At 37.5% G+C, this 25017-nt stretch overlaps 1 long non-coding RNA gene across 1 annotated transcript in view; it reads left to right on the top strand.

Moving 5' to 3' along the window:
* LOC148214253 (uncharacterized) overlaps nucleotides 1–25017 on the top strand; it is a 133586-nt gene that overhangs the window by 38299 nt on the left and 70270 nt on the right. Inside the window, exon 5 of the long non-coding RNA XR_015798576.1 lies at nucleotides 11555–11606. This is a non-coding gene — a long non-coding RNA (uncharacterized LOC148214253). The remainder of the gene's footprint in view (nucleotides 1–11554; nucleotides 11607–25017) is intronic.

Raw genomic sequence — 25017 nt, 5'->3', positions numbered from 1 at the left:
TGAGTGTAATTTCAGACGATAGCTTTCCGGCAGTCACTTTCCCTGTAAGTTTGCGCTTCAGCTGATGCCATTCAAAATATTTTCAGTTCTTATTGTCTCGATCTTAATTTTTAAATAGACATTTTAGAACAACCGAAAAGAGCATTTGTAAAATTAATAATCAGATAAAAGAGAACAAATGAGAAAGATAGGAGTGCAAATTCTTGATGATATAACATGCTTAGTCTGATATATTCAATTAATGAAATAATGAAATAATGAATTTTAGATGTTATGACAATTCTAAATTCTCTGTTTATTTACAAACCTTTTATTTTCCATCCATGTCCTTTTTCACTTTCTTTTTTTTTCTTTTATGTAGTCATTTATTTTACTCTTTAAATGTTTTAAAATAAATACATAAATAAAAATTTAAGAGTGCAAATGTGCTGCCTCGCCTGCCTGATTCACCACTGCAACTATGGTTGTGTGTAAATGATCTTTCTATCTTTTTGTAGCCAGAGAAGTTGGGCAGACCTAAGGATGGTTGCAGGGGTGGGGTGTAGGGAGTGGCAACCATTTCAACTTTTTTTTCCCCCCCTTACAGAAGGGAAATTCTCCAGCAGTTTCTCAAGAACTCACTGTTGGTAGCAGCAGTTGCACAACTGCTTTTTGGAGAAACTGAAAATGTCAACAGCAGCAGCTGATGTGCTTGCAATCTAGTAATCCCTTTGCATCTTGGCATGCATGCAAACATCAAAGTCATGGAGAGTATTTGGAGATAAGTCTTTACAGTGGTCAACTTTTCCTACAGGAATAAGAAAAAACCTTACAAACATTTTTTTTTAAAGTAACTATAGAATATTTGTTTTTATTATATTCTGATACTATCTGAAAAGCAGACCATCTGAAAGCATTCTGTGGATAAGTGAAATGAGAAATGAAATTAGTCTAATTAATTTTTTAAAATAACATTTTGTCTGTCTAGTATTTTTGGTACAGCAAAACCTGAGTTAAAGTTGGAGAACAGAGGTTGGTGGGGCAGGCAGGGGGCAGGGGAAGAGGCAGGAGAAAAAGTCTGTAGAATCCATTAGAAGCTTTTTCATTTCTGGGATGCTAACTAAATATATGTAAAAAAAAATGATTAGGATATATGATTGGGAAAGCAGTATATATTCCTCTACAGAGTATTTGTTCTTGACCATGGGAGCAAAAGTACTCTGAAGAGTAAAGGTAACTACACACATACAAATGCAAAGAGTAAAACTGCCAGAAAAATGGCCAAGCATGTTAAAATTGATGATGCTGTACTTCAATCACTCATATTTAATGTAAAAAGCTATTCACAAATTTTCCTTGCAATTCATCCCCAAAACATGCAATGAGCTGTTATGCTGTACAGGGCATTCTCCTGATGAAAAGTGCTTTCAAGGACTAAAGAGGAAAATACTGATAAGACACCAATGAAATAGCACTGCGCATGCATTTCAATTTTCCTTGACTATAAGGCCACTGTTGTTGTTTTTAAACTGTTTACTATATTTACCTGGCAATTATTTTTTAAGTGCCATCGCTCCACCCACCCACCCAGCAATGTATATCACCTTAAGTTTCTTCAGACACAGAAGCAGCTGGTAAATATTTTAAGCATACTTAACATTTGATAGGATTCCATTCTATGGGTAAATACCTGGAATATCAAATATTCCAAAGACAGGAATTTCTTAATGCAATTTGTTGCATTCATGCTTTAAAAAATTACTGGATCTCGGGACCTGAACAAGCATTGCTATGATATCTATAGGCTTCCAAATACACTTTCCATCCATGTAGAAATTCCTCCCTCAATTTGTGGCATTTATACAATGAATGTTAATGCTCCTGATGTCAAAATGGCACTACCCAACAGCATAAAAAAGAGGTAGATGTTGGAATCCCCAAGTATCACAGAAATATACTCCTTTTGTTTTTTGCTGTTTTTTAGGAAAAAAACAATCCTAAGGGAAGGGCAGAGACTGTAGAATATTAGCTGAATGTTTGGATGGTGGGTGGAAGAAGACCGAAACCCATTTCCCCTGATTGCAAGGGGAAATGGAGCATAGAATAATCAATTGAAACAGTTAACTGCAGTATTTCATACTGCAACATTTTGTTCCTGCTGGAATGTTTCCTATTTATTATCTAGATTATATTCACGCATACAGTACATCCTAGTAATTTTGCTAGCAACAATCTCACTGCAATCATGCTGGTTGGTAGAAGTATTTTTGAGAATCATTAATTCCTTGTTGATTGTGAATATTTGCAAACACTCTCCCATCCCTACCACAGAATTCAGCTATTGTCCCCATGAGAGCATAATGAATAACACTATTTGGAAAGATCAGGATTTTCAGAAACAGAAACTAATGAGGCCAGAAGGATTACTTCAAATTCCTTAATAATCAGGGGCATGTCTTTTGTTATGGAAATTATAGGTAAATGGATAACAGAAGCGAGGAAACAGCTGGACACACTTCTGGAAGATGACAGCATTTTGCAAAAAAAAAAAAGAAAAACATTTTTCCTCCTCCTTGCTTTCAGCTAAAGAGGAAATAAGCAAGATCTGCATATATGAAAGGAGCAAAGAGGGTAATTTGAAATACAACATAGAAAGAGACAACGGGCGAACTCAGAGAACAAAGAATGCACTCTTTAGGCCCTATGGACTGCTTATTTGTATGGCTCTACTGGTCTTCTGGAAGACCTGTAGACTTGTTTTAAATATGGCAATATTTCTGAGGACCAATAAGCTTGTGTGTGTGTGTGTGTGTATGTGTGTTAAAGAAAAGACTGCAAATTGTTTTAGACTGGGGAAGTGATATGGTACAGATTATGTAACAACTGAGTATATTAAGGTTTTTTTACCAGTCCTGACAAGAATGGGTTTCATGGGGCTATTATCTTACTAGCTTTATTCTTTATTGGGGAGGGGGGTGGCATTCGTGAGCTATTCCTGTCTTTGCTGTGTCAAGGATGGGAAAAATGCACTTTAACATGATAGTGAACAAGTCATAAGTCTGCAGTATCCAGCCTCCAGCATATATCAACAGGTCCTTCTATCCTTCTTGCCAAGAGAACCATCAAGATCCCTGACATTTCAGCTGCTGATCAGCAATAGTACGTGGGCTGAGATTAACACCATACTGGTAATGTGAGCGATAGTCTGCTGTTTTGGAAGATACTTCCTTCACATTTCTCTCTGACCAAACACCCTTATCAAGTGTTTATCTCTGACTGTGGGCCTTTTATAGACTTGCAACTGACCTTCTAGAACTTTACTTATGTTCAGGTGTAACCACTGAGAAGATTCTTTTTCTTGCCTTCACAATTGGAGTGTGGAGAAAAGGTCTTGTCCACAGAAGTTCATTTGTGAATAACCTCAAATATTACTGATATCATAAATCCTGAGGCTGAGAAAGAACATTACAATGAATTACTATTGGTGCTATTCTATTTGGGGGAGGATCAAGTAATAACTTTACATAATTAGTACTCACTAAATAAATGATAAACTTTGACTCTAAATTAAGCTTCTTGTTTATTACTTTTCATAAATTATTATTTCAAACCACCTTGAGGAAATGTATGGTCAAATAATGGGGATATATGTTCTAAATATAAGATTAACAACTGTTTATAGAACTAACACTAGTTTGTTATTTACACTATTAAAAAAATTAAACATCTGAAGGGATAGGTATGAAATAAAATAATCTCCCCATGTTCTAATCTATTAGCTCCAATAATACATTTTATGCCAGATTTTGACATGAAAATGTGAGGTTCTGGTAACATTACATTAACTCTAAATGAATCATTATTTTCTGGATTGAATGACACTATCAATTTCAGGTGGCTGAGGTGACAGATTGGATGTCAGATTTCACCAAGAAAAATTGATATTGATGCTTCCATCAGAATTTTGAATGGGCAATTTGGCTTCATATATCATTTGGAAAGTCAGTTCTTGGAATGTTGGCTCTGTAGTTGCATGACTAGCTGCTGGTTGCAAAATTCATTTCAGTGCTGAGCTGGGCAAAAAAACTTGCATGGATCCAGCAGCTGCAACACAAAAAGCTGGACCACAGGAGGCTGGCTATACAGCAGTTAAAGAGTTGGCTTTTAAACAATTTCCAAATGGATTTTATAAATGATTTTATTAGCTCCGCAAGAGCTATTCTGGCTAAGGGGTGGAATAAAAGTCCAATAAATAATGAAACAAAACAAAACAATAAAATAAAATGAAATAAAATGATACAATAGCATAAAATAAAATAAAACCATAAAATAAAATATTTTTAAAATCTTGCCTTTAAGCTCCACTTTGCTTCCTTTGCAAAACATTCCAGAATCCATGACTACTTAGCAAAATGAACTTGATTTTGTGCTTCATCTTGTTTGCCTTTTAACAAGTTCAGTCTAATAGCTTCCCACAGATGCTTAGGCTGCAATATTATGGCTGCCATCTTAGGGTGCAATTACATGTGAACAAGGTATACTGAACAGAGAAATTTCCCTGACTCAGCAAAAATAGAGTTGCAGGGTCAGGCATATGAAATAATTAGATAAGACCCTGCCCCTTGTAACATTTAGCTCTGCCAAGTAGTCTCCATCAAATCCACTCTCACTAAGCATCAACGTTGCCACAGGAAAATGTATTTAGTGATATAGTTTTATTTCTCTTGTATTCCTAAGAGACAACAGTTTGGTAATGAAGGAACAACAAACCATTTCTAATCATATACAAGTCAGTTTCAGCTGTTCAGATGTGGTGTGACAAAGTTATCATCTGCATAAGAAAAGGAAAGATCAAGAATTAAGCTGGTAAGACAGGAACCAGCAATTCCCAGGCTAGGAAGAACCATTACATCAGTATAAATCAAGTGTCTCCCAAGGCCATCGAAAGAATGGCCAAGTATCCAATGATACCGAAGAGCAGGAGAAAAAAGCTGCTAGCACAGCTAGAAGTTCATTATTTAGAACCCTTGAAATCTTGGTGGGCACTTAATTCTAAGTATAGTTGAAACCTTACTGTATTTCCAAATTAAAGGCAGCCAGATATATTCCGATATTATTAGGGAAAAAAATTACTATCTGATTCTTGCTCCCTTGAGAGAGAGACCATTTAGAATAATCTAAAAAAGAAAGCTTTTTTAAAAAAAAGATGAGCTGAAACCAGCTTATTGCTAATGTGACTTTAAGACTTCCAAGCAATAATCAAATCAAATAAAATAATAAAATAAAATAAAATAAACTTCTTAAATCCATTAAATGTCAATATATACAATTAAGCTTCTCAGTCTGGACCAAGTACATTGATGGCCTTGGAACTGCAATGGTTTTTAATATATTAGGTTTTTTTTTTAAGAAGCAGAACCAGAGATTCTGTTTTATCAAGGAATTGTACAAAAAATAAATCTTGGTAACTTACAAAAAATTTGGAATAGATAGTTGGAGTTTCCAATTTAAACAAGTCAATGGAGTCTGGATTTTTTTTAAAAAAAAGATTAATTTCATATTGTATTCAGTTATCTTTTTTACTCTTGTTTCTTTTTTCCTCTGTATATTTCTTCTTTTTCTTTTCTTCTTTATTGTATTAAAGCAGTAAAATAAAAAATAAAGTAAAAAATAAAAACAAAGATATACTGTGGCTTCCCAATTGGCATAATGACAATTATTTTTGTTTCAAAAAATAAAACAGCTCATTTTTTAAACAACAAATTAAACCTGCTCACATGGAATCCTACTGCATTGTGAAGTTGTACTCCAACATTTTGGAATTCTGTGTGAAAAACTTTGGCTCTACCAAGCCTGGATGGATGCAAAAAAGATTGTTATGCATTCTTGGGGAGAAAATGTATATACCTGATAACCAAAATCAATCAATTAATTTTGCATATCAGGAAAAACAGAACCTGAATCTAAAAAGGTAACCCTAATTCATTTCCCAAGATGAGTTTTGTTTGAAGGACTGCTGTACCTCCCTTTCAAGAACGCTTGAAAAGTTAAAAGAAAACATTCTTTGCTGAACGATTTATGGAGCCTAAATTACAAGATGGTTTAAGCAAAGAATATCATATATAGAAAGAGACGGGTGACAGTAACAGACAATTTTTAGGTTCCCATGCATCTAATTAAGAAAATAGGTTGTCTTGAGGCTTGTTTATAGAATAGCCATAGGGTTGCTATTTAACTGGCATGGGTTGCCCAAGGGACCTTCTTGATGAGTATGAAGTGCTAAATTATATGAGATGTGATTACCAAATGTAAGCAGATAAAGGGAAAGGGCTGCAGATACTTTTTATCATTGGGCTATTGGCTTTACAAAATGAAACAAATGCATTATTTGGAACATGTAGAGAAGCTTCTAAGTATTAAATAGGAGATATTTGAGAATTCCCAGGCATGCCTATCTATTCTGCTAATATGTGAGATTAAGGCTCCATATTTAGGCCTTCTCATAGAATTATAAGGGGTGTTGCATGGGGACCCCTCTGCATATTCAGTGACCACACAGAAATACCCAGGACTCTGTGGCTAATTCCACACATTTGTTAGACATGAAGCCTTCAAAGTGCTGAGACAATATGGGGTGATGAACAGACCTCACTGCCTACTCTCCATAATTGATGTACATTCAGCCAAGAGATCTGAATGATAGTTCTCCTGTTTTCACTTAAATGCAAATAGAACTTTCTGAGAAATCCTGGAGCCAGATTTATTAGGGGTCAACTCTGTACAGAATGCTATACTCACATTCAAGCAAATATGAACACGGCCCTACTTCTTACTCCCACTGATATGTGGAGTTCAGAGAGCATAGAACCAGCACACAAATCCTCATCCTTTACTTCACACATTCAGGCAAAGGCATTAAAGAGGACTTTCATCTTAGAAAATGAATGTTTGCCTGAGGAGAGGAAAGAGAATCCATCAATAATCAGTGAAAATCTCGCCATATTCACTGATTGAATGGGAACAGTGTAAACCCCCTATGCTAGTGATTTTGGGAATAAGTGTGCCATGTCTACCTCAATCAGCACCTATTCAAGCACTCAATTCATATATTTTTTTAATTCTCCAAGGCAGCTGAAATCATTTTAAGTGAAGATGTGACTGTCAGCTGCCATCTTTATCTTCTCAAAGGGTTCCATGCTCCTAGATAGGCTGTGCTAGGTAACACATTTGGCCACAATAAAATGCTGGCATGGTTGAAGCTGGAACCATGACAGGATGGAGAGATCAATGGAGGTAATAAAAAAGACATAAAGGATGGGGAAATCAGTGTACATCTATGATAAGCCATAGAAGTAGGTAAGGAAGATATCTCACTGGAAAAAATGCTGAGAGAGAAAACAGTAGCAAACAGAAAGGAAGAAAATACAAAGATCACACACTATACACCCTGTTGTATCATCGGTGGGTGGTTAGCGTTGTGGCACAATCCGGATTTGTCTAGATCCTTCCATAGAATAATAGAAGTCTGAGAAGCTCCATACACAGTTACTTACAATTGGAAACTCAGAAAACATTTCTACTTATTTAGCAAACTCTCTAAATCCAGGTTTTGTGGGAAAGTTGCTTTTGTTCATATTACCAGTTAAGCAGATTTGAATATACTAGAAATAGAGCACAATTTGCAATCCTGATATTCTTGTGTTAAATTTAAATGTTAAATGCAGCCTGTAGATTCCTGTGCTATTCTTATAAATCCTCTGTACTGAGGATGGACAAGCATTTTTTCAACCATGTGACAGAAGCGATGACCAATAATCACAAAATATAGTCATGTAAGGGACAAGTAAACCTGAACTGTGGCATGCAAGATTAGCATATGAGTTCTTACACAGGAATCTACTTTGTACTGAGTCAACACCATTTGTTTGTTTGTTTGTTTGTTTGTTTATTTGTGTTTTTGCACTGCCCAACTCCCAGCAACTCTGGGCAGTTCACAGATAAAAACATACAGAACAATAAAATAATATCGTATTTATTATTAAATAATAATATAGTAAAGACAAAGTACAAAAGTTGGCACAAACTGGGTAACCATCAAGCAAACCCACATTACCCAGAAAGGGACTTCAATCACTCTCACCAAAAGTCTGGGCACAGAGCCAGGACTTCAAAGCTCTCCAAAATATCAGCATGATGTGGGGCATCCGGATCTCAAGGGGAACCTCATTCCAAGGGACAGGTGCTTTGGCAAAGAAGACACACTTCTGGGTTTCTGATAGATAGCACTGTTTAGCAGCCCACGTGGCACAGAATTGCTAGCACTGACTGGCAGCAACAAGCCAGGGATGTAGGAAAGTGTTCTTCCACTTCTGTTTGTTTTCCACTTCTGCTTGTAGATGCCTGTGCTTACCACTGAGCAACAAGCAATACAGATCTGTATCACCGTGCATTTGCTGAGGCTTGCTGTACAACAGGGACTTACTGCCAAATTGTAGACCTTAGTTTTGTCCCTTAGAATTCTGGCTTTGCCATCACAGTCACAGCCTATGAGTGAATGGTAACAAGAATAGCAAAAAAGGAGCTTCCGCTTGACATGGCTTCACTTTTTCTTTCTTTGAACACCAGTGCAAACTGGGTCAGAGTAAGACAAGCAAATGGGTAGCAGTGACAATGGCAAATAGGAGATGGGGCAGGTAAGAAGGGGTACTGGGGACATTTGCTCCAAAATTTGGGGGCAATGCTGTTTATAAGTAAGAAGAACTAATTGCAGGTATCTTCAAATAGTAACAAAAGCCCCAAAGATAAGCTCATATGTGCTCTAGAAGGGCTGTGTGGGGTAAATGTCTATTGTTATGGATCCTACTACCCTGGTGAGCCGAGGAGACACCAGTTGTATGAAACAGCACTAGAGGCAGGTAAGTCTGTAGGTCTGGCTCTAGGGTAGCTTCTTCTAGCCTGCAATCTCTAGATGTGTTAGACTACAGATTCTTTAATCACCAGCAAACACATCCAGAAGACATCAGATCAGGAAAATTTGATCTATGCCCTAGCCAGTTTTCTTAGCCTTCCTTCTTTTTTCCATAACTCCCAAATCATCTGCTACCATTCATACCTCTTCTGCTGTAGGATGGCAATTTATGTGGAAACTATTCCTGTTGCTGGTTTGGGGCCCACTAACTTAGAATCAGGAGGACTAGGAAAATAATCTCATTAAACTGAGTTTGGGGAGGAGGAAGACAGGGGAATGAAATGTTACAATGTTTTGTGATGGTGCTTGATCACATAATTAGGCAATTAGATGTATTATAAGATGACAAACTAGCAGACCTTAGGGAATTACATCTTTGAATACTAAAACAGAAAACAGAGAAAGGGAACAATTAATAGCAGGCTTGTGGATTTTAAACATTTACTGAATGAACAAAGAAGCAAGGTCTACAAGAGGACACTGAGCAGGTGGCTAGCATCACCCTGGCTTTTGAAAGAGGCAAATGATCATAGGCTTATAACCATCAATCATAGCTATCGATACAATTGTTTAGAGACGGAGGTGAACAACTATATAGGCCTAAGGCAAACATGGTGTCCCCCATACAAACTGGGTTTACACTTCATACTAAGCCAGGCTTTAAACCATAATTAGTGGAACAAACCACAACTGGCTGAGTTTATATAACAACCAAGTCCTGAATCATGGTTTATAAGCCATAATGGCTGGCTTTGACCAAGCCTGCTAAACTGAACAAACATCATAACCTGGTATGTTGTCTTAACTCTACCACAGAAATCAACTGGACTGCCACTGAATGGTAAGTTTACTGAGTGCAAGGCAAGCAACATGTCTAATAGCCTCTCTTCATTCCCCAGTATCCACTGCAATGGACTGTTGCCTCATGAACAGTACTAAGCTTGTAAAAGATAATTGGGGAAAACAATGTATACCTGAAACATAACCAGCCTTAGGGCTTGGGTGCTGCAAAATACAGAATGGTACATACAGAAGTGCATTGATGATTGACATTGATATTGGCATTGATATTAATATTGGCAGCAATAAAATAAATAAATAAAGTTCTCTGGAAATAGTATTGTACTTACATACAAAAATGACTATAAGGCTAGTTGCATCAGAAACATAGAAATTACATTATTTGTGGAAAGATATATTCCAGATGTATTTTAGCTGCTGATCTGGGGATAGTGATGGGATTTTTTTTTTAATCCATTTAATAATTTGAGGGAACAGCACACATAGCCCTCAAATGGAACTGGTCCAAACATTTGTTATTTAATTATTATTTGTTAGATTTTTATCCCACCTTTTCTCCAAGAATTCAAGGTAGCTTACATGGGGATCTCCATTCACTTTATCCACAAGAGCAACCTTGTGAGGTATCTTGGGCTGAGAGAGGGAGAGAAAGAGAAAGAGAGAGAGAGAATGACTAGCCAAAGTCACCCAATGAGCTTCCATGATTGGGGGGAATTTGAACCTGGCTTTCTCCCAGTGAAGTCTAACATCTTACTTACTACATCACACTGGGCTCTTCCCATCCATAAGTAAGATCATCCCTGACATGTTTGTGGTCAGAATGTTAGACTTGAGCTGTGGGATGTTAGACGTGAATCATTAAGTGGGAGCCAGCTACTAAAAAGCCAACCCAAGGAGCCAGATTACAGTAATTTGGCCTGAAGTTTTGGTTTTTTTAAAATAGTATTATAATGGACGTTAAGATAACCTTTTTAATACTTGCAAATGGCCATAGTAATCCATTGATGCTTTTTCTTTTGGCTCAAAGTTACAGTCAACAACGCTTTCCAGACCAGACCTGTAAGGTCCTATCTAACTCACCTCACAGAGACGCCTCACCTACTTGAGATGATGGCCCACTTCAGCCAGGGCTTTGCCTCACTGAGGCAACCGGCTCCACCTCCGCAAAGCATCAAGGCACAGCTGATGGGCTGTGACCTTTCTTGGCATAAAGTGAAATGACACGATTGCTTCACTCTGACCTTTAGAAGCAGGCTGCTCTTCACAGGGTGGCTTCAAAGGGACACTTTGAAGAAGCTTCATCTGAGGCAAAGCTCCCTTTCAAAACCTGCATCAATCACAACCCAGGCATGAGGAAGGATTTTTAAAGATTACGTTGTTGTAATATAATACGGATAATACAAAGAAAGGCACTATGTACAAATAAAGTCCATGCAAAGCAAGAGATAAATCAAAATGTAAAACCACAATATACTGAAACATAGAGTAGGCACATAGGTTTATAATTACATGGGGAAAAGTATGATACAATTTCCATAACACAAAGCAGGCCAATAAGATAATGTATCAATAGCAATGTTGGCCAAATGGATTTGATACTACATATACAATTAGTTTAACCAGTACAACCTGATACACTCCCCATTTTACAGCTACTCTTGACCAAGTCAGGCATCTTCATAGCAAAAAGTTGTGTGTGATATGAAAAAGTGGGAAACAGAGGAGTCTTGGAAATGGCTATGTTCATAAATACCCTCTCTCTCTCTGTACCTTTCCCTCAAACCCCCCCCCCCCGCTTCTTCTCAGACAGTTGCATGGCCAGGATGAGAAGATTTTGTTCCGAACACAACACTGAAGGGTAATTTAATATTTCTGATTTTATTCTGTCTCAAGGCAGTGCAGAGTACACTAGGATCTTTTCATACTTTTAATGGCTGCTGCACACCGAGCAGATGTTTATATCACTCTTTCCCACAATGACACCTGGCTTTTTCCTGAACAGTTACAGTCAATTTAGAAGCTAGTAATGTACATGAGAGTCCAAATTGTCCCTTGCCATGTGCATTATCTTGCACTTATCAGCAGTGAATTTCTTCACCATTATGCAACCCTTTTGTTCTTTCATAGGACTAACTGAAGTCGAGAATAATCATTGCTACTTGACTGTCCTACATAATTATGTGTTGTCCACACATTTCCCACCTCCCCACTCAGCCCTCCCAGGAGCTGTCCGTCTGTCACCCAATTTAATGATTTTTAGGCCTCAAACTAAAACTTTTTTTAAAAAACAAAATCATCCTTTTTCCCCCAATTAACTCTTCCCCCTCCCTTGTTATACAACAGTTTGTATATTGTTGTTGTGGTTTTCTTCTGCGGTTTTTTAAAAAATGTTTTTTGGATTTTCTTTTAGGCATGTTTATACTGTTTACATGTTTGCTACTTATTTACTTGAAATATTTTACCCCACTCAATTCTTGAACATTTTAAATAGTAAAACACTATAACAGAGAGGCCACCTGCAAATTATTCCAGTTCTCTAGATCAATATAATTATCAGATGCAATAAAAAACCAGATTTCAGTAGTTTTAAAATTCAATAGGCGAACAGGAGTACCTAGCATCAGATGTAACTCTAGGAGTCCAAGAGATCTGAAGTCTCTTTACTTTGAATTTAGTAATAAATATATAAGATAAGTCTGAGTCACCCTTACTGACATAGTCAAGCTCTTTCTTGTTTTTGCCTGAACAAGATGCACTTTCATGTGTAGCTAACGTAATACTGATCAGGTGGGGAATGGACTTTCTTTCGAGCAGCTTCCTGGAGGCCATGTACAAGCACTGGGCATGGCAAGAGCCCAGAATGGGATGGCCATTGCACTCCATCGCATACCACTAACACTATTCACAGCTTCCCTTTTTTTCAGCATATGAGAGAGTTTTCATCTCTGTTGTGGCACCTCAGGTGAAAAGGCAAAAGCCGCCCCATAGAGTGCCTAATGTGCATGGAGATGACTTATCAAGCTGGAGAAACTTCCCTTGCTCCAAATTTCGGAAGGAAGAGTTTTTGAGCATTAAGTAGCGCATTTATATTCCGAGTTAGCCAGTGTTTCTAGAGAAGAGGGGTTTTTTTTAGTGTAACTGAGGTACTGGGGGCCAAGGCAGGAGTTGCAATGGGACTATATCCTGCCCATGAACCAGAGACTCCTCATGTTTGTCAGAGGGAATTTTAGAATGACATGCAAAGGAAGAAACTGGTGGCAGAGCTTTGTCATTTGTTCAAAGGAGGATGTAATTTCATCCAAAGGTGGCTATGAGCATGGCTTTGCTGTTACAGGCATGTTGAAAGGCCATTGGTTTGGGGGTGAAAAAGGCCACACACACAGCTGAGCTGGTAATGGCTGAGATAATGCAGCTTTACTCTAGGACAAGGATATGAATTTGTTATGACAGACTAATTTTGCAAATACATGGATGTCTTCTGGCAGAATTATCAAGATATTTATTTAAAGAAAGAGCCAAAAGACTTTGAAAAAGCTTTATAATGGGAAAAGATGCTTGAGCAACGAACTCTGGCAGGTTGATTTTAAGAAGGCCCCAACTTCTATTTTCCTCCTGGCTAGACTGAAAAGGCACCTTCAATCAGTGTAGGGATAAATAATTTTACTCTGAAGTTAATGGTCTCACTCAAAGAGTAGATTTTAAATTACCATACAATAAAAACCATTACATTATGGAAAACAATAATATATTTAATCTATTTAAATTTTTTAAATTAGTATTAATTATATCTATTCTTTTAAAAAATCAAACAAGTATCTGACATTGTATACACATGCCTCCCCCCAACCAAATTGCAGTTAAGTATTTTATATATGAGAAGAAAAGAGAATGTCAGGGAGCAGTGCCAATTTTAGTGGTCTCTAGTATGTTCATGTCAATCCAGATATTGAAGTAGGACTTCTCCAGGACTGTTTGATCACTCTGGATGGTGACATGGGACCTCTTTGATCTGCTCTAGACTTATTCTTTGCTCCTTCCATCGATGCTGTGGAGAAAGATCAAAGAGATTTATGGGGCTCAAAGCATTTTTATTTAAAGTGAGTTTTGAATGCTCACATTGACCTAAGAATGGTATGAAACTACTCCAAGCTTTATCTAAAACTTCATACTTTTATTGTCTGCAAATAAATAAAAGTATGGATAAATAACTCACAGAAACACACACACACACACAATTATAGTTAAAGACACTGCCTGAAGCATTTGAACTGTTAACTATTTTTCTCACCACAGATCTTCATGAGAAGATTCAAATTTCCTACCTCAAGGCCACAGGGCTGAACCTTACAGAAAGCTAAGAACTGGCTTAACCAAATGCATTTCAACAACCCATCAACTTGCAAAATCAGTACAGTAGACAAGTGCACTCATCTGATAGTGGAAAGAGGCAGGTGTGCAGGAGAGATTGTAGCTCAAGGCTGAATATAATAGGGATGAATATACAGCAATGAAATATTTCCCTGTGTCTCCCAAAGCCCTCGTAGCAGCTGGGTCAGAGCCAATACAAGAAAGAGCTAAGAGCTAACACCTCCCATACAGCTCTGGACTGTCATATGCCGCATTAATGCAGGAAGTGTGCATATAACAGCAGCATTTTACAAACCAGTGAATGAATGGCAGAAGTCCTAATGATCAGAGTTACTGGCATGAAGTGTTGTGCATCTACGCCTACTAACAGAGAGATTTCACTGTCATGTTTATTTGTGGCAATTGGATCTTTTATCTTCTTTTCATGCTGCAGTTTTAACTGGTTCTTACATGTCTCCATTCATACGGTGTTCCTTCTAATGGTGAGCTTAGGTGGCTCGTGCTACTAGGATTGTAGCCAATACAGTTCCACTGAGAAACACTGTAGGAGATTTCAGCATGCTTGGGAAATCCCTGGGTTTCTATAAATACACACAAAAAAGGCTGCATTTTACAACTCCCCCTGCTAATTACTTCAATTATGTTGCCTGAACCATATTTTAAATGGAAAAGTTGTCCCTGTGTGGATCAGTAAATGGCCCATGGGAGAAGGGGAGGAGTGGCTGGTCAAGGGAGTACTCCTATTAACCAGTAAGGTTACCCTGTAACGTTTTGTTGCAAGACCCACTTGTACATACACAAAACAAATCCCAGATGTCTCAAGAAACGGAACTTTCTTGATTCCTCCTCCCATTTTTATTTCCTGCCTTTGCTTTGAACCCTTTCTACATTCACCATGATCTAAATGGGAGAATGTGAAATACAGTCCTGGAAGGCGTAAAACCTCAATATCAGCTATGTTGGCTTCTCCTTTATATTGTCAGCAGTCATTTACACTGGATGAGGGTGCCCTTTAATTTGCTGCACTTTCCAGGAACTTGCTGAAAATGTATTTGTTCACCCAGGCTTTTAATTGAATCCGTGCAGCTGTGTCTCTTGTTCTTGTTGCTCTAGATTTTAGGATGACGTAATGTTATGATTTTATGATCTAAGATGCCGTTTTGTGGGTTGATAATTTTAATCCAACTTTGTACATGTAAAGTTATAATTAGTTGGTTAACAGAGGAAGGAAGGAAGGAAGGAAGGAAGGTTGGCTTTACTTTTTATACATTCTTAAGCATTTAATTTCTTTGCAACTCCAGATCTCTTTACAGTTCCACTACAATGTCCCTGAAACTCCTTCAGAGATTTCTCATTTGCACTGTTCTTACTGTCATGCTGCTGATATATAAACTCTTAGGGGTGCTCATTCTTTTTTTTTTTCTTTTTTCTTTACAAAAAGCTATGGAACAAATTGTTATCCCTACTGCCATGATGCATCTTTGGTTCATATAATATTGCTTAAAGTAAATGGTTTGTCCTTCCTTTCTTTCATTTTAATGCAGGTTAATATGATTTGCGAGTAACAACTGAGCTTGTTCACAGTCCATTTCCAGTGACAAGTCAGACTACTCCCCTAGTACGAGACAGTTGTTAACATCTGTTGGAAATATAGAATTGCATCAATGATGTCTTATTGTCTTGAGGTGTGATCTATTTAAGTAGTACCTGTGACTACAAGAAACAGCCACAGAGAAACACTGAGTAGAGAAGAAAACAGATAAATGATATATGCCCTAATCCAATTGAGTTTCACTTTAAAAGTTATTTCACACTTGACTAGTTGTTTCAGAAAATACAGCTGCTTGTACATGCTGATCAGTTTAACAGGATTTGAGGCAAGGTATTGCTATATCATGTTGCAGGAGTAGGCAACATATGGTCAGCTACAGTCCCTACAATGCCCTTTTGCATCTCCAGAATCTCTCTTCTTCATCCTATCAACAGAATTTGGCAACAAACTTTGTAATCAGGATTCAGCATTAGATTGCTATATTAAAGGGCTATAATGTGGGTTTGTTTGTTGTGTATGATTAAGCATATTGCTTTTTTGCTGTGTAGTAGAAGGATTTATTTTCAATTCTGTAATGATTCATTTTCCTCACTCCATCCACATTTTCCTGGCCCCACCCTATTTTCTATCCTGATCCCACTTCATAGCAAAATGTAGCTCTAGTCACAAAAGAAGCTGTCCACTTGTGTTACATTGGATAAGAATAAAGAAATCCTAAAGAAAAAAGAATCAGCATAGCACAGCTGATCTTTTAGTTTTGTGTAATCTGAGTGTCATGCAGAAATCACAGAAAGAGATAGTACCAAATCAAACATAGCTTGCCATTCCATCTTCCTGTATTGATATCATATACATTAGTAAAACGAGATTTTTGTTCTTCAAAGCAAGATTGTGCAATGCTGATTTTTAAATTTTTTTTTAAAAACTCTGCTGTTTTTCCAGAATTAGAGAGCAGAATATGTTCTACTTTTAGATGACATTGGAGCATTCTTTTAAAAACAGGTATTTTATTCTTAAGCTACATTCAGTATCACAAGGCAGCCATTCAATTATATTCGCTGGTGATACCCCTCCCCACAACCAAAGTACCATTATTGAATATATATATTCATATATTCTATATAATATAGCATTCTGGGAGTTGAAGTGCACATATATTAAAGTTGCCAAGGTTGAGAAACAGTGTAGTAGATAGCAGCAAGTGTTTCTGTATCTCTTTGCAGTCACCTCATAGTCATTTGGGTTTTTGTAGCCCAGATCTGATACCCATAAGCTTTCACAAAGTGTAAAACAATATTAAACATGAGTATGCACCCATATGTGTTCTCTTTCAGGTAAGCAATATAATGAAAAGCACAGAAAAGGAGTAAGAAATATAGAGACTTCAGATAAGAAAAAGAAAGGCAAATATAGCCCAATTTAACGTACACCAAACACCGTTCCTACAACTCTCCATACTTTTCGATTCTATATGAACATCTCTCTATCTGTACTTATCTACCATCTGTCTATCTATATCTATCATTTCACACAAATGCCTCAGTTGTCTCCAGAAAGAGACTTAGGAAGCATACACACAGATTTCCTGAGATAACACAGTCAGTTGATCTGAGGCCATTACAGAAAAGAACTTGCTATGATAAATTTGAATAATTTGTGGTATGATCAGAATAAGTGGGCTGTGCAATTCCTTCAAAAGAGATGCTTCAGAATAAGCAGGAATGAACAGAAAGCACCTCTTTTTGAATAGCCTTTTCTTGGGTTACTATACCTGCTTTCAATCAGCTCATGAAAGCTCATGCCTTTTTACAAAATTTGTTAGAAAAAGTGCTACCAGACTCCTGATTTTTGCCACTATAGACTAACATGTCTCTCCTCCTGCTACAACTGCTTTGGTAGTTGTTTCACATTTTTGGTGTTTCTTCTTTGCAGCATTCCTCGACTATCTATGGCTTTTCCTCATAGCTGCATAATGTGCTATCCTCCAATCGTTCAGCCAGAAGAAAATCACTGCCTTGATTAACACAGAAACTAGGCCACTGTCTGCTAGGTCAAGTTAATGAAAGTGATTGGTGGATCCCCTTTGCTTCATTTCCCTTCCATCCCCTGTTGATGAGAAAGACAGCAACCAATTGCTGTCCTTAATGTATGGTGGGGCAGGTGGGGCAAATGTAGGTCTGTGTTTGGGATGGAAGCACCCACCTATGTCTATGACCTCTCAATAAGGTCATTTCTCAGTATGAGTCTGCTGCTCATATATTGCTGGACGCATGGAGGAGGAAATAGAGTGAAGCAAGAGGAAGGTGTTCTGGCACCATTAGGAGTACTGTCCTTCCTTCCACTTCACTCCTCACAACCCTGTAGCACTAGACAAGTTTTTTAAACATGGGTCTAGCACTCTTGAAAATTGGTTAGGCTGGAAAATTGGTCTCTTACTTTGTACTGAAGCAGACATATGCTGGTGAAATTCAGTACTGATTTGCACTGACAGGAATGTGTATGTGTAACTGAATGTGCATTTGAACTTCTATGTTTACTCTTTGGACTACAGTGAAATAGTGGCAATGGTAGCAGCAAGTTGCCAAGGAGTACATTTCTGACATTATGGCCTGCAGCATCTAGTAGTAGCACAAGCCAAAATGGTCATGGAGGGCAGTGCCCAGTGACTAGAGGGGAGAGGATTTAATTGTTAGGGAAAGAAAAACATTAGCCAGACTTCATTTCTATTAGGATTCACCTCCCATGGATCCATTGGAAGTAAAAAAAAAAAAACCCCAAATTTGCTTCCAGCAGGATACGGGATGGAATTTTTTGTCATCTTTGGTGAAGCAATGGTAATGATAGCACTGCCACTTTTCCTCTGGCAGAGAAGTCGCTTAGGCCTGCCCTCTCTCTGCGCATATCTCAATGAATGCAGACTCCACACACGTAGGTCCTGTGTGTGCAGTCAGGGTCCCTGACCTTTGCAGGATTCCCAACTTGGTGTATAAAATTTATTGACCTAAGAATATTTCAGATCTTGAAGGGAAAGTTGAAGGTGTGAGGGGTTTTCTGCTGGAATCCCTTTTCTTCCGAATTCCTCTGCATTCCACATATGTACAATGAACATGTGAAATAGTCTTAGAGTGCTCAGATAACAACTAAACCTTCATCTTTCTATCCAGAAGCAAAAAAAAAAGATGCTGTGCAAAACTTGCTACTCATACTCAGTATTGTGCAGGAAGGGGACATCTATAGAAGTATCAAGGCTGAAAAAGAAAAAAAAAAAAAGACTTCTGTTTATGAGACAGCCAGGAAAAAAATATTTTGTAGGTAAATACTTCGTTCAGTTAAATAAGCTCTTAACTTTTTAGTCATTTCTAACAAGATTGTTTTATCAAAAAACGTTGTTTGGAACAACAGAACTGGCACATTTAATAATTTCTCTCTGTGTTGCCAACGTCATGTTTGCAACTCAAGAAAAAAATTATCATGCTTTATTTATGTAGGCAGAAGTTATGGTATGCCCAATATCTCAAAGAGAGAGGCATCATTTTCTGGCAGGAATTGCTTCCATTAGAGCTGGAGGACTACAAATCTAAATGGAGATGGTTTACAAGCACGGCAATAGTGCTAGATAATTCTGAATGGCTTTATACGGCCTCAGAAGGACATACTGCTCCATGGAAACCTGCACATAGCAGTGAACTGAAAAAAGAGTAGCTATAACATTGCAGAAAGAACCTACCAAATCTGTTCCAGATTTAATCTGCATTTGGCCCTAACTTTCAATGTATCATTCTTTACTCCCACTGTAAGTTAGTTCATTATATAAATATGAAGAAACCAGTGCCACCCACTAGCTATATTTGCAGAAAGATAGTTTCAGGTTTAGTAGGAAGCAAGCAGAAAAGGGAAGGAAGAAGGAGGCACTTGAAAAAATGGGCAGAAAGGTTAAACAAAGGCTAGCTGAAGACTGGTTGCAGGAGTTGCGTCTTCTGGATCCTGTGCAAAGGACAAATTTGGGAAAGAAGTGCATAATTTGTTTTTCTTTATGAACATCAAGTTTTAACCTCATTAAACTTACATGGAAAGCTAAAAAACTCACAGGCATTTTTCCTGGAGAAAGGGATCTCTTCTGAACTTTAGAATGTCTTCACTGACATTCTCTGCTGCTCCTTCTTTTATAGTTTCCTCTTAATCTGCATTCTGGAATACATGATGCAGTTCAGAGATGGATCATTTTTGGAACTGCATCCACATTTCCATAAAGAGGAATGTCTGCAGTAGAAAGGATGCTAAACCCCTAGCAATTCCAAGTTGTTAAACATGTGGGAAGCCTACATAACTAAAACAGATCCCTGCTTCAGGAATTACTTGTCAGCCAGTGGAGGAAGATAGAGTCAAGGCACCAGAAGTTGATTTGGAGATCTTGCTTTGCTCTCAGGAAATTCTCATCAGTGGGTAAATTAAAAGCCAGAACAGACTAAAGTGTGCGGGGATATGGGTACAATCAGTCTAGACATGTTTTGTGCATGATCATAGCAGTTGCTAGTCAAAGACAACCATGGATATTCAAGATTATTCTTGTATTAAATAACCTGAAGACAAGGTTTCCTTTATTTTATTGATATAAGGAAATGTAATTTACAAAAAAATGTATTTTTATGAGTTATACAGATTGCTTTATCTATTAATACTTGTACAGATTAGAGAACTGGGGTTCATCATTCCCATTAGCTATGATAACAGGAATGATGGGCATTGGTGTCCAGTCACATCAGTAGCACCTTAAAGTCCTTGTATTAATGAGTCCATCAAATAACTAACATGGTTGCATCAGTTCCCACTATTCTAAACAGTCATAGTGGAAGAAAAACAATACATTATTCCTCTTTTGCACTAAGTATCATTATAGCCTTTTCAACTGAAATGTCCAATCACCATGGCATTTCAAAGGCTCCCTGTGATAATAGATTATAGCAGACAACACAAAGTGGGGCTGTCTAAATTGTTTGCTGAATAGTGTTTGATTTCTAAAAGTAAGAGAAGTCAGTGCATAGCCTGGGTTGGTTTCTGTTTTAGAAATAAAAGTGGAAGGTGGGCCTATGAATAATAGGGTTCATTGTTTACCCCTAAACATGTCTTTGAATCTTTAAAGACTTTAAAGAATCTCTGGCAGTTGGTAGTAGAACTTCTTCTTGGATTCTTAAGAAAAAAGAACACTCACTAGCTGCTCATTCTATTACAGAATTTTTAATTTAGATTGATCAGTGCAGCTGGCCCCATATCAGACTCTATAGCGGTTCAATAAAAGTATAGCCCATATGAGCACTTTTTAAAAATCCATCAAATGCCCAGGGCAGTATAAATGTCTCAAACTGCCATCTAAAACTGGACAACCTGGGGGCCAGTTATAGCAACCCAGAGAAAGAGAATTATATAATCAAGGGCCTGTTACTAAAACCCTATTCCAAGTCACCTCATTGTGGTTAAGACCCACAAAACTTCCCTTCTACATTTAATGCTCCTTTAAGAAGAGCTACGAGATGTGGGTTGCAAAAATCCTGTGGATCATTAGTTGACTGCAGAGAAGAGTTTTCTGCATCTCTTTGCTGCTGTCTGGATTTTGCAGCCCAGATCTGGCAGCCTTGTTTCTAAGGATTTGTCCTATAAAGTCTTTAAAGTGTATGAATGTTCTTGGTGTATATTATTTATGTCATGTACATTTAATAGCAGCATAACCTTAGATATTTAGCTGACTGTGCTTTCCTTTCTTACCATACCAGAAAAAAAAAAACCTGCAGAACATGCAGGTGATTGCTGCTAAAGGCCCTTCAAGCCTAACTTGACTCTGAAGAGTCTGTTTCCTATAGAACAGTCTTCCTCTCACCCAATCTTAATTCCCAACCAAGGGTAAAATTTTCTGGGGAAGACTGAGTGGGCCTATTCCCATGGAGAATGTCTTATCTTGACCTTTTTCTCCTTGTTGCCCTTCAAATATGTTCCATATTCCCTAGTAAGCCACACTTTGCTTGGGAATCCTGGGAGAAAACCAGACTGGGGGGATTACTTTAGTTGGTTTTCTTTCCTGAAAATATATATAGTATTCTACCAAGTAGATACAGCCTATACAGCCTGAGAAACAGTCTAGGTACATACAGAAACAAAACCCATAAACATGCACAACAAAAGAAATTGGTTTTTAAAGCCTTTTATTCAGACTGTATATTTTAAGAGAGCAATTCCATGTACATTGCAATCCTGTGCACTGATCTGGGAGTAAGTCTCCTGAAACTCACTTGGTCCTATTTCTAAGTAGATGTGAATAACAGTGTTGTATTAATGTTGAAACACAACAGGGAGTAATTTTGGTCTCTCTAAACAATGTTAAAAGATGACAAAGAATGATTGTTCATGATTTTTCCACTGGATTCACCAGAGAAGACAATGTTTGCTAATTAACTGATTGAACTTTTATAACCAAAAATAAAAAGGACCAAGATTCCATTTAATCCTAAATGCAAAACAGCAATATTCTTACAGAAAATGATATTGTTTGATTTGCTCTCTTTTTTAAAATATAGCTTACCCTCTAATTTTGTAAATTGAATGGAAACTGTTAATACATTTCTAGTATCTAATAATGGACCATATTCTGAGATATTTCCCTTAAACATAGCAGTTGATTGGGACACTATTTAATTCTCTTTTTTTTTCCCTTGGTGACTGACAGGGGTTCTCAGAGTGTGGTCAAAACAGTGAAGATGATGGCCACGAAGGTGCTATCAAAACTTCACGGTTTTTTTAATGTGAGATTAGCTCCACCCCTCTTAACATTTCATTAGTTCCTCAAGACCTGGCTATGTGATCAGGCCTGGGGGTCCCAGGGGACAGGGTGATTTTGCAATGGGTCCCTTATTAATTTTATCCCCTCCTGTTTTGTGTGCTTTTATCGTTTTTTATTTGTAATTGTTTTTATGTATTTATTCTTTTTAATTGCTGTACACTGCGCAGAGTCAGTTTGTGTGAGATGGGCGGCTACTGAAATATGAGAGATGAATGAATGAATGAATGAATGAATGAATGAATGAATGAATGAATGTGTGATGCATTTTTACTTTTTTTTTTATCATCTGTTGTGGACAGCCCTGGTGCCTGAAGTCTTAGTATGTAAAGCCAAGACAGGCAAATTATAAGGACAAATATTTAGAATATTAAACGCCTTGTTGTATCCCACAGCAATTTCATGTTTATGGAAAATTTATCACTATATTAGCAGTATACTGCTGGGCTGAGATGGTCACCCTAGAGGTTATTGCTAATGGGTTATTTAATATTATAATAAATAAGCAAAAATATATTTACAAGAGAAGAGTTGGGTCCTTGTAGTAAGACATAATTAGCATCATATCTTAATAGAAGCAGTTTTGACATTCTTAGGATTTACTACTAACTGGAAAAAGTTAGTGGTAATTGTGGTCCTGTAACCTCCTTTCAAAAATAGAAATGCCAATGGTAATCTGAAAAAGTGTAGTATTTCAAATAATACTACATGGTGTTATCAGCCTCATCAAGCTTAAGATAGATGAGCTGCTGTGAATGTGCACAGACAATATTAAATTCTAGAGCTACAGGCTGAAATCAATATGAATAAAATGTTTGTTTAATCACATAATTTTTTACACATACATACTTATACCTCCTGGTTGCTACTGTTTAAAACCAATCCATTCATAAGAAGTTTCTGTGGGAAACAAACAATTTATATTTTCTATTGTCACAAGTTCCACTGATTATCAGCATAAATCAAATTTAATCTGTCTGATATTTCGAATGGGTCATATATTTCAGGGGCAAATGACCCATGATTTCTTGTGCCTACCTGGATAGCCCAGGCAAATCCTAAGATGACCAATATTAAGCTAGAGTTGACATGGGTGCCACCAATGGGCATCAAAAGATCCCCCAAAAGCAGCATCAAAAGCTGTAATTGTTGCAAGAAGCGAGACCCTGGCAACAGCATTTCTCCCACCGTGAAATTATTTCCCCAAACTTCTGTATTAGCCATGCATGGAAAGCACCACTTAGTGTACGGTAATGTAGGAATGCCATCAAGTTATGGATATATTCTGAAAGGATGAGTCCACATCATCTCAGCACCTCTGTGGCTGTGGCCATAGGAGTCAGCACAGCTAATACAGTCTCCTCTTAGAGAAATATTTGAATTTGACAAAACACTAGCGACCAAAGGAAGAAAGTTGGTCTAATGCTGAGTCAGCCCTTCAGAGTACATAGTGTAGCCATGTGGCCTGATAGCTACCTTTCCATCAGTCTAAAATATGAAGAGACATGCCCATAAATATCTAAATTCAGAGATACTGATCTTCACTAAGAGAAATGACATCACAGTATACATACTGTATCAGGAACAACTGCAAGTAGCCTAATTTTCCTATCTTGTTTCTCCTGCATCTCTTCTTTATTTTTTATTCAAAAGATCACTCCAAATCGGTTTCCCTGCCCCTGTATTGTTTGTCCACTTGTAAAAAAGCAAAACCTCTTATAAATAGAAAATGACAACCGCCCTTCTCTGTTGAGTTGACCTAAAGTGGCTCCTGTTTATTCATTAGATTTATATCCCACCTTTTGTACAGGAGCTCAAGGCAGATACATAATGCTCCCTTTTCTTATTTGTTCTCACAAGAGCCATCCTGTAAGGTAGGTTGGGCTAAGAGTAAGCAACTGGCCATAGTTGCCCAGTGAGCTTCCATGGTTGAGGGTAGACTAGAACTTCAGGCTACCTTCTCCTAGACCTGCACCTTAACTGCTACACCACACTTTATAGATTTGCTTCTATTCTTAGTATTGTATATCTCAGTTCATACCAATGGGCCCAGGATCACAATTCCATCAGTTTTAGGCATCATGGTCCCTGGCCAGGGAGAAAGGAATTGTAATTAAAAACCTCTGGAGGAGTGATTGTCAGCGTTTCCAGCATCTTCATTCCAAAATTTCTGGAGTTGCCAAATATTGCATTGGGAAAATTTAGCCTACAAAACATGTGCTCAGCTACAGAATTCTGTGCAATATTGGATCTATTTTGGCAGCATATCAGCCTTATATTCCACATCCAAGCCTTCTGTAATGAGTGATAATAGACCAAGACAAAATAATTACAGTTTGAAGGTTGGGCATTGCTGTTCTCTGTGCAGCCTAATTAAATTAGTTCTTCTTGATTAACTATTTTCTTTTAACATTTGTGGCTATGCCTGGCAAGTTATAAGTTCAAAACATGACTCAAGGTGAAAAATAAGCATGCAAATAATTTTTTCACTGACCCAATCCTTTCCTGTGCATCTCTTCTACT

Source organism: Python bivittatus, unplaced genomic scaffold, assembly GCF_059951505.1.
Source record: "Python bivittatus isolate LINGU-HERP-01145 unplaced genomic scaffold, Pbiv_v1 ctg000700_np1212, whole genome shotgun sequence".
NCBI classification, from domain to species: Eukaryota; Metazoa; Chordata; class Lepidosauria; order Squamata; family Pythonidae; genus Python; species Python bivittatus.
This window is presented reverse-complemented; position numbering and strand designations above follow the sequence as displayed.